The sequence below is a fragment of the Betta splendens genome, chromosome 21 (genome assembly GCF_900634795.4).
Source record: "Betta splendens chromosome 21, fBetSpl5.4, whole genome shotgun sequence".
NCBI classification, from domain to species: Eukaryota; Metazoa; Chordata; class Actinopteri; order Anabantiformes; family Osphronemidae; genus Betta; species Betta splendens.
Genome location: NC_040899.1, coordinates 18,137,799 through 18,147,254, shown reverse-complemented (window position 1 = coordinate 18,147,254; position 9,456 = coordinate 18,137,799). Strand labels below are relative to the sequence as shown.

The window sequence follows — 9,456 nt, the reverse complement described above, 5'->3', positions numbered from 1 at the left end:
CGAAAATGAACCATCCATCTTTCATACTGCTTAATCCCATACACGGGGGCCGCGGGGGTGCTGGAGTCTATCTTAAGTGCAAAATACCTCAGCTTCATGACAAAGGCGAAGCTTCGTGGGAGATTGGGCTGCGTTGGGCAGCATGATCAGATGCACCTAGGCTGTAAGATGCCAAAACCTTTCACTTCCCTTTTTTTAAACTCTGTTCTTATGGTCGTTCACATAAAGTCTCGCAGACTACTGCTGCTAACTTGTAGAGGATACTATTTAATATAAATAAATAAATGGTTTAACATATCTCTCTGGCACGTCAGAATGCCAGGACTCAGCAGAGCAATGACTCATTAATGCAGCAACTTGTTTGTTCTACCTAGGATTACTATGCACGAGTAAAATGAGTGAAACAATGAATGAAACTATGAAAACAAGTAAATCGCTGTATTGTCTCGTGAAACTGTCTACATGAGATACAAACGTTGTTTTTCCAGTAATTTAAAGGGCTCATATCATGCAAAATCCACTTTTTAGACATTTTGGAGCGTTCCTATGACTCTATGGGTCACATATACACACACCGAGCACGGTAGAAATGCATTTCCTGCTTTTTTCACATTTTGAAAACGTAATTTTTCTCATCCAATGGAGAGAGATATCTACTGTTCTGAGGCCGTTCCCCAGGTTTCGTCATACTGGTTGAAAGTTCTCCTTGCAAATCCTGAACCACCACCCCCACAATGATCCCGAACCAAAACTGGACTTCCGCCATTTCCCCCCTCTCACTCACCGTGAACAGACCAGCACGGCAGCGCCCAAGTCCTCCCATAGAAATAGTTCGGTTCTTAGGTGTTCTAACCAACACCAAAGTCTCTTCACTTTACCAAGGGATCAACAAGTGAGGATTTGTGGGTCACTTTTATTTTAAACGGACCGGTGCCAGAAACATTGCCTCAGCATTTATACGTATGTGCATTTCAAACGAGGGTGCGTACAATGCTGGATTTGTTTCACGGCTCCTGTTGGAAAAAAAGGACCTATTCCTAAAGTCCGTCATCCACTCACTGAAGTAAGTACATGCTTGATATTTATAATGTTTTAAAATGTTAGTCCGTTTAAAATGTAGTAACCTATGTGTGAGGCAAGTTACTAGCTAGCTATGCTAACGGCTACAGCCAGTCGACCGAGCCTTTATCCCCTTCAAATGTGCTCATGTGGGCTCCTGCAGCCACACACCTGTATGGAGAAAAGCTAATGGCTAACGGCATCGAGCGGCTACAGGCAGGGAGCGGTGGGTCTAGCTCGCTGTAGTAAGTACGTGCTTGATACTTACTATGTTGGTTGGTCTGTTTAATATATAGTAACCCACATGTGAGACAAGCTAATGGCTATCGGCATTCAGCGGCTACAGGCAGGGAGCGGTGGGTGTAGCGTCTGTCCTTTTTCTGTAATCACATACACCTGCGGGGAACAGCTGATCGTTATCGCCCTTCCAGCGGCAACAGGCAGGAAGCGGTGGATATAGCTCGCTGTAGTAATTTGTGCTTGATACTTGTGATATCTAAATATGTTAGTTGGGTCTGTTTGAAATGCAGTTACCCACATGTGAGACAAGCTAATCGCTAGCTATGCTAACGGCTACAGTGAGTCAACCGAGCCGTTGTCCATTTCAAATGTGCTACTCTGAGTTGGTGCAATCACACACCTGTGTGGGGAACAGCTAATAGCGATGGGCCTTCGATCGGCGACAGGCAGGAAGCGGTGGATCGAGCTTTTGTCCTGTTGACGTGCTGCCGCTCCTGTTTGTGTTGTTAGCCGTTAGCATGCCTTTAGGCCTTTGCACTTTAGAGCTACAGCTGGTCGATCGCTACAAAAAGAAACTGCAGATGAACGTGGTTATGTTTGTTATTACCCCGTCCTGTGTCACAGCCTAAATCAACTTGTGATTTGGGGTTATGTCATTGTACTATCAAATTCTAACATGATTAGTTGGAATGATTACTGTGTTGTGTTGCAAGCTTAGTTGCTAATTAGTCACATCTCTACAATACCTGCTGCTTATCTGGTCAGTTACCTATAGCTTGTACCATAGCCATTATATTTGTAGGACCAATACAATTTACAGTAAATGTAACAGTCTTTTCTATACTGTAGGGAGGCACATCCCAGTTACCTACATGCAAGGAGGCTGTCAAACAGAGAAATCACTGCAGACTGTTGGTACACGGACATCTGCTGCCCAGCTCAGGAGTGAAGGTATGTAAGTTTGTATGTACCAACAGTAAGATAGGTAATAGAAGATTTTAATTGGTATATACTGTTTAGATTTTATATTTGAATTGTAACAACAGTTTATCTGTTGTTTTAGCACAGACAGGCCTGTCCTCTTGTTTGGTTTAATTTTTTGTCTGGTATTGTGTGTTCTTACTTTAGAGAAGGTTTTGACCTACATAATAATGAACATTTCACTAATCTACAATTCTGATTGCAGTACCTTTTGTTTTGATGAGGTGATGGTGAGGACAGCCACAGCTTCCATCTGATAGAGGACTGCTTCCGCTCAGTCTTCCAAATAGTGATGAGAACAAGGATCACCACATCTCCCTGTTTACCCTACTTTCATGCATTTCGTCTGCAAGGCCCTGCAAAAGCTTCTGTCCTCAAACCCCCAGACTTCTTAATTAACTCAGTAACCTATACATTGCACATTGGAGTGTGAAGGTAACAGTTTGTTCTAGCTTTGGAGTAGTGGTGTATTTTTTTGGTTTACAATAAAGTTGGCTTTAACTATTATGTATTTCACTAAACTCTGTTTCTGAAGGTAAAACACTTTTATTTAGGAAATCATAGTATTGAAATTACATGTTTTTCTCTTTCTAATATGGTAAGCTATAAAGTTGAAGCGGCCATAAAAAAAACGCATATAAATTATATATAAATAAAATTTAAAAAATTCTTAATGAGTGTTGCACTCACAAAAAACACATTTTTACTCAAATGGTAAAGGAGTTATTCTACAGGTGGTCTACATCAATCATACTATGAGTGTTTTAGTGTTTTATCCATCAGGTAACTGCCTTCATCTACAACCCAAGCATGAAGAGATGGCAACTCCGATTCTTCACCCCAGGAATCCTCAGCACCAGCTCACTAGCCTCTGTAGACTAGATACCTGTAACAACTTTAGATACAGAGACATATTACTGTCAGATTTATCATGAATGACAAAAAACATAATTAAAAGCAGTAAAAATACGTTAGGTCAATATATAATTTGAACCAATGCTTTTTGTTCCCAGGAAGGTCATGCAGTGATTGCTCTAAATATTAATGCACATTTTTTAAATAAAATTGTCAGAGCAGCATTTCAGCTATGCTCTCAAACTTATTTATTTGTATAATGTGAGCTAAAGTAGTGTTATCTATTAACAAGAGTTTTCCAGGTAAGTCGTGTTGTGAATATTGAAGCTGCACACGCCATTTAGCATAAGCATTAGCAACCGCTAGTCACTATTACATAAATCAATTAAATTGAAGTAAATGCGAAATTACCAATGAGACACATCTTGCATCAGCCGAAATGTGGCGACTTCAACAGCCTCCTCTTCAGCTTCAGGGTCAGATTCGGGATCGTAGACGTATGGTTCTACTACGCTACGAACCAGCTGACTAATGTTGTGCAGTCCTGTAGCGGGTCTTCTTCTTCTGTGGAGGATTGCGGTGGATTGCGTTCTCAATGTCGCACTACTGCCACCTATTGTATCCTAACCGTGCGGTGTCTCGTATCCATGGAGCCAATTTAAAAAAAAAACAACAACAAAAAAGGTATGCGCTTCCGCACAGAGGTGTGGTGAGCAGCTTCGCTTGCGACACGCCCAGAAAACACAGCGTTTGCTGATGGGGAGTGAGAACCACATATTCACAGGGGCCGTGTGGACGATCTAAAGGGATTTATGGGATGAAAATTTACAGAGACCTTACTGAGACATTAAAGAATAATATTTTTTAGAATGAAAAGTATGATATGACTCCTTTAAAACAAAACATTGGTCCCACTGGGATTCAAACTCAGGATGAATGTTTCTTCTCCTTCTTCTCCTTATCCACTACACTACCCAGGATTTAAACAACTGTTGCTACACATGAGCCTACTTAACAGAGTAAACAACAGCGTTTTAGGACTTAGAGTGGGAGCCAATCACCATTTACAGGCCAAAAGGGCGTAGCACACACTCTCACACAGTGCAAACCAGGCGTTAACACAGCAGATATGAAAACAGATCACAGAAGAGGCTGATGCTTTTAAGTGCTACAACTGTAGGAATTCGTTTTACAGCAGGAGTCAATCTGTTACTCTATCACATGGCAACAGAACTCAGCAGATCTACATGGACTCATTATTGGAGCAACATGTTTATTCCCACATGTTTATTGGACAGATATACATGCATTCATATGTATATGCACCAGCCAAATCAAATAACTGTGGAAAGCTTTAGAGATGATAACAGTTGCACCTTTCACCCACCCAAGACTTTGGTAAGCAAACCAAGCAGTTCTATCAGCCTGTCTGGCTATTAGATGCTATGTTTCAGGGACAGATTCAAAATTTTGCATGTCAAAACCATGTCAGAAATACAGGCAACAATGAATTATCTAGCTTCAAAATGAATAAATTAATATTTTAATTCAAATAACTAAGCCTCTGTGTTATTTTCTTAGGTTATATGCACATGCTTTTAAATTCACTGATTTTTTAAAAAGTTGTTTTTAGTTCGTATGATAGTTTAGGTCAAAATACAATGATTTTAAAGCAAAAGTACAATATTTCTTCTTTTCTCTTTTTGCAACACTGTTCCACTTTTTCTTAACTTTAGAAACAGGCCAAAAAGACGTAACACAATCTTATGTGTTGAAAATGCAGTGAGAACACAGGGAAAATGGAAACGAATCTCATTAGAGACTGACAATTGCTACAACTCTATATGCCATCCACTGCTAGTCTTCTGAATAACAAAAACAATCATTGCCATGTTGCTTTGTGAAAGAGTTGCAAAACTTAAAGGAAAACCTCACTGATTTTCAATGGGGGCTGACCAAAACGACCTTGGGTAGTATGTAAGAATGAAGATTCAAGATTCAAAGATTCAAGATTAAAAAAATAGAAATTATTTTGAACACTTTGATATCTGTCACAGTTGAAGGCATAAACAAGAAGGTACATCTACACACACTCAAATTTAATTACTAGATAAAAGTTTTTTATACATGTTATTTTACGGATGAAGATCAACCTTCACAGAGAGAGGAAGAGTTGTACAGGCTAATGGCCACCAGTAGGAAGGTTCCCTGGTGGCATTCTGTAGAGCATCTAATACTGATCATTCTCTGGCTGAATGTGCTCCTGTTTTTAAAGCAGCTCTGCAGAGCAACACTGTCCTCATCTGTCCACCAATTTAACAGTTTTAATGGTGACAGGCTGCTTTTGAGGTGTGTATTGTGGCAGCAGATGAATCAAATTGTGATCTGACCTTCTCAGAAGGGGAGGGCAGTGGAAGAGTAGGCATCCTTGACATTAGAATACATCAGATCCAGTGTCTTCACACCTCTGGTGGCAAAGCTCACAAACTGGGTGAATGTAGGAAGTGACTTGTCCAGGCTGGCGTGATTAAAGTCAATGGGGATCATAAAGAAAGCGTCAGGATGTCTGGACTGCAGGTTGGAGACAGTCTGTATGATTTCACGGAGGTGGAGGGGTGTAAACAGCGATGAGTATAACGCGTGGAAACTCTCTGGGTAAATAATATAGATGAAGGGCCACGGCCAGCAGCTCGATGTCAGGGCTGCAGATCCGCTTTTTGACAATCACATGTCCAGGATGGCATCACTTGTTTTTAATAAAAATGGCCACCCCCTCATCCTTAATTCTTCCTGGTCCCCACTCAGTCTCTTTCAAAGCGCAGGGCACTGACCCCGTCAATGTTAACGCTGGAGTCTGAGATACCGTCATGCAACCACGTCTCTGTGGAACACATCAAACTACACTCAGGAAAGATTTTCTCCTCTCTCACTAGAGCTTTCAGTTTGTCCATTTTATTGTCCAATGACCTCACCTACTAACCTTGTCTCTTTCTCTCCAGTAGTTGTGCTTCTCTCCCGCTCTGTCTCTCTCTCTCTCCTCCACTCTGTCCTCACCTACAGATATCATTGGACTTAAAGTCTGGTGTCTGTGATGGGCAACTGTGGATCAAACCAATGTTGTGTAAAAAAAATCATAAAGTTTATAAAGTAATTACTGTTGAGATTTCAGGACACAATGTTACAAAATAATATGGCACCTGCTGTACGACAACAGCACCCACTGTGAGGGGTGTGCATATTAGCACTCACTGGGTCACGTGTGTAAGAAGGAGACCCTGTTATGCAACAGAAGTGTAGTACCACCAAGACCATTAAAACTACAGTGTGTTTTACTTACCTAGATAAGGCAGGTGGGGAGGAGTGCAGCTTCTTCTGCAAGCACCTGTCTTAGAGTAACCTGACCTTGGGAAAGTGAAGGTTTGGAGGGGAGCTGCCCCGCCCTGGGAGAAAAGGGCAGAGCAACAAGTGTCTTCACTTTGTTTGGAATTATGATTGGGTAAAAATATAATTAAATAATGGTCAAAAACACCCTTAAAGGTCAAGATGATGATCTAACGTCCGGGGAGCTGAATCCCACCCAGTGAGCAACAGGTTTATAAGGTGATGTTGTGTCAAAAAATTCTTCTAGTTGAAGTTTTTGAGTCCACGGCAAACCATCTGTCTAGGTGCTTTATGGGGGGAATAGAAAATAACTTCTCTGCACTGAAATTGTGGAGCAATCTGAGTGTCCTTTCATTTTTAAATATTACCCGAGGTCGTGTTGGTCAACCCCCATTGAAAAAATCAGTGACGTTTTCCTTTAAACGTGCCTTGTGGTGAGGTTGTACCAGGTCAAACTGCTAAGGAAATTCTTTTTCGGCTGCCACGCCCACGGAAGGGCTCGACCTGAAAGCAGAGACAAGGTGTATGCTACCCTCGCCTCCATAGGGAAAGACGGCTGCAATGTAAACATAAGCTAAACATGAGTAATAAATTATCCTCAAGGCTCATGCTCCTATTAAATCTCAAGTGGTGACCTTTTCAAAATCTGCCCCTTGGTTTAACAGTGAGCTCCGTCAGTAAAAACAGCAAGACAGTGTGGTGGAAATTTTCCATAAAGAAGTAGATGAGAGAGAGTTGTCCTTTTGTGCGATTTATTGAAATAATAAAGAAAATAAAAATAATGGGGAAAGCAAATAAAAAGCATGGATGTTGATCGTGCACATCAACAAACCAAAAACCAGCTGGGAGATCAGTGCACACACCACGAAGGTGTGTTGCAAAGAGCCCACAATCCTCAAGTTGCTTCTGCCTTTTAGCTTCTCTGTCCGACTAGGGTGGAATGTCTTTCTAACCCAATCAAATTACATGCACCATCTCCTCGCTGTCGCAATGTGTGTGAAGATATTTTACTTTCTCACACCTGCATTGCTGACGTCCAACTATCTGTGAGAAAGGAGCACCAAGTCTCAACAGACAGAGACACAACTCGCTGACCTTGGGTTTGGGAGCTAGAGTTGAGAGTCTATCAGGCAGAGACGACCATTGAACAATCTAGGTGAAATGTCAAATGCATACAGTAAGACAAAACATAAGATATTAATTGCAGAACATAAGTCATAACTCATATAATAACTGCATAGAAATAAGGAAGACACATAGAAATAAGGAAGAGACAATTTTTCCCATAACAACAGTCCCTTGAGTGACGCTCTGTATCAACCAATAGGTTTATAGCACATCTTACCACCAAGTATGATACCATCCACTCCTCACTTTCTGTCTCCAGAACTCTATCCATGGACTTACCCACATAAGATCAAGTGATGTTCTCACAGTTTTCTGACATGACAACAAAAGAGGTTGAGGCTATCATAATAAGGATGAGCCATTCAACATCCGCATTGGACCCTTTTCCCACACCACTGGTAAAAGCCAATGTCTCAGACTTAAGTCCCCTCATCACTGGTATTATTAATCACTTATTTATTTATTAATCACAAATTTGTGATAAGGGCAGATGAGAGAGTTGTCTTTTGTAAAACATATTGTAATAACAGAGAAAAATTTAATATAATGAGAAAAGCAAATCAAAAGCCAGCTGGGGAGATCAAAACATACACCACAGAGGTATAATGCAAAGATCACACAATGCTTAAGTTGTCTTCACCTTTTAACCCCTCTGTTCAACTGGGGTGGAATGTCTGTCTAATCCAATAAGATTGCTTGCACCATCTCTTACTGTCGCTGTGTGTGTGCGAAGATGTTTACATTCTCACCCCTGCACCACTGACATCTAAGTATCAGGGAACATGGAGCGCTAAGTCTCAACAGGGAGAGAGAGACACAACTCCCCGGCCTTGGGCTTGGGAGTCCAAAATCTACTAGGCAGAAACAACCATTGAACAATCTAAATGAAACGTAAAGTACGTAAAACATGTAAAAGACAAAACACAGGATAACATAAATCATAACCCAAATGAGAACAGGAGAGAAACAATATTTCCCCTAACATCACTCGCTTCAGAGTGGCCTGGTTTCACATGCACTAAAAACTGCAGTAATATAACCACATTCTAAAAAAACGTCCCTAGATCCAGAAAGCTTAGCAAACTACCGTCCAATCTCCAACCTCCCATTTCTGTCCAAGGTCCTGTAAAAAGGTTGTTTCAGCTCAGCTGCACGATCATCTCAAACAATACAAAATGTATAAAGAATTTCAATCTGGCTTCAGGTCATCACACAGTATAGAGACAGTTTAAGTCCTATCTTGCAGATAGAATTGAGTATGTGGCCCTGGGAGACGCCAAATCGAGGACCCACTCTGTCATCTGTGGGGTTCCACAGGGGACATTTGCTTATTATTATATATTTTATCTTATTGTTTTATTATTATTGTTCTTCTTTTAACTATGTACAGATGGAGCGGTTCATTTTCGCTAATTTCAGTCGACTGTCAGTCACTCTTCTGACGCTGATCACACACTTATCACACCCTCATCAGCCGACTGTCAGCAGCCCCCCTCCTTGGTCTGTCTGGGGAAGGTGTTAAAAATGTTAATGAGGCCACCCCCATTTTAGCACCAAAGATGCAATTCCAGGGTAAAACCAAAAGGTGGAGCTTTAGTATCTGACCCGTAGAGTTAGGGTCAAACAGCAAATATAGGCACAGTTCTGAGAACAGGACATAGATCTGATGACGTCAGTTCTACACTGTTTGCTAGTGTCACGATCGCACAGATGAGGACCCACATGCACAGCACGACACAGCTTGGAAAGTGATAGGAAGGTTTTATTCCAGGTATGCGGGTTCAACGAGGACAGGCAGAGACGGCGTCGGGG

At 41.3% G+C, this 9,456-nt stretch overlaps 1 long non-coding RNA gene across 2 annotated transcripts; it reads left to right on the top strand.

Moving 5' to 3' along the window:
• Positions 1-552: 552 nt before the first annotated feature.
• On the top strand, positions 553-2,787 carry LOC129603530 (uncharacterized). 2 transcript variants are annotated; one of them, XR_008693454.1, is made up of 3 exons: positions 553-1,063; positions 2,149-2,250; positions 2,486-2,787. It is a non-coding gene; the product is annotated as an uncharacterized LOC129603530 (long non-coding RNA). The 2 variants fall into 2 exon arrangements; XR_008693453.1 differs by lacking the exon at positions 553-1,063 and having other exon boundaries at positions 1,907-2,250.
• The last annotated feature ends 6,669 nt before the right edge of the window (positions 2,788-9,456 follow it).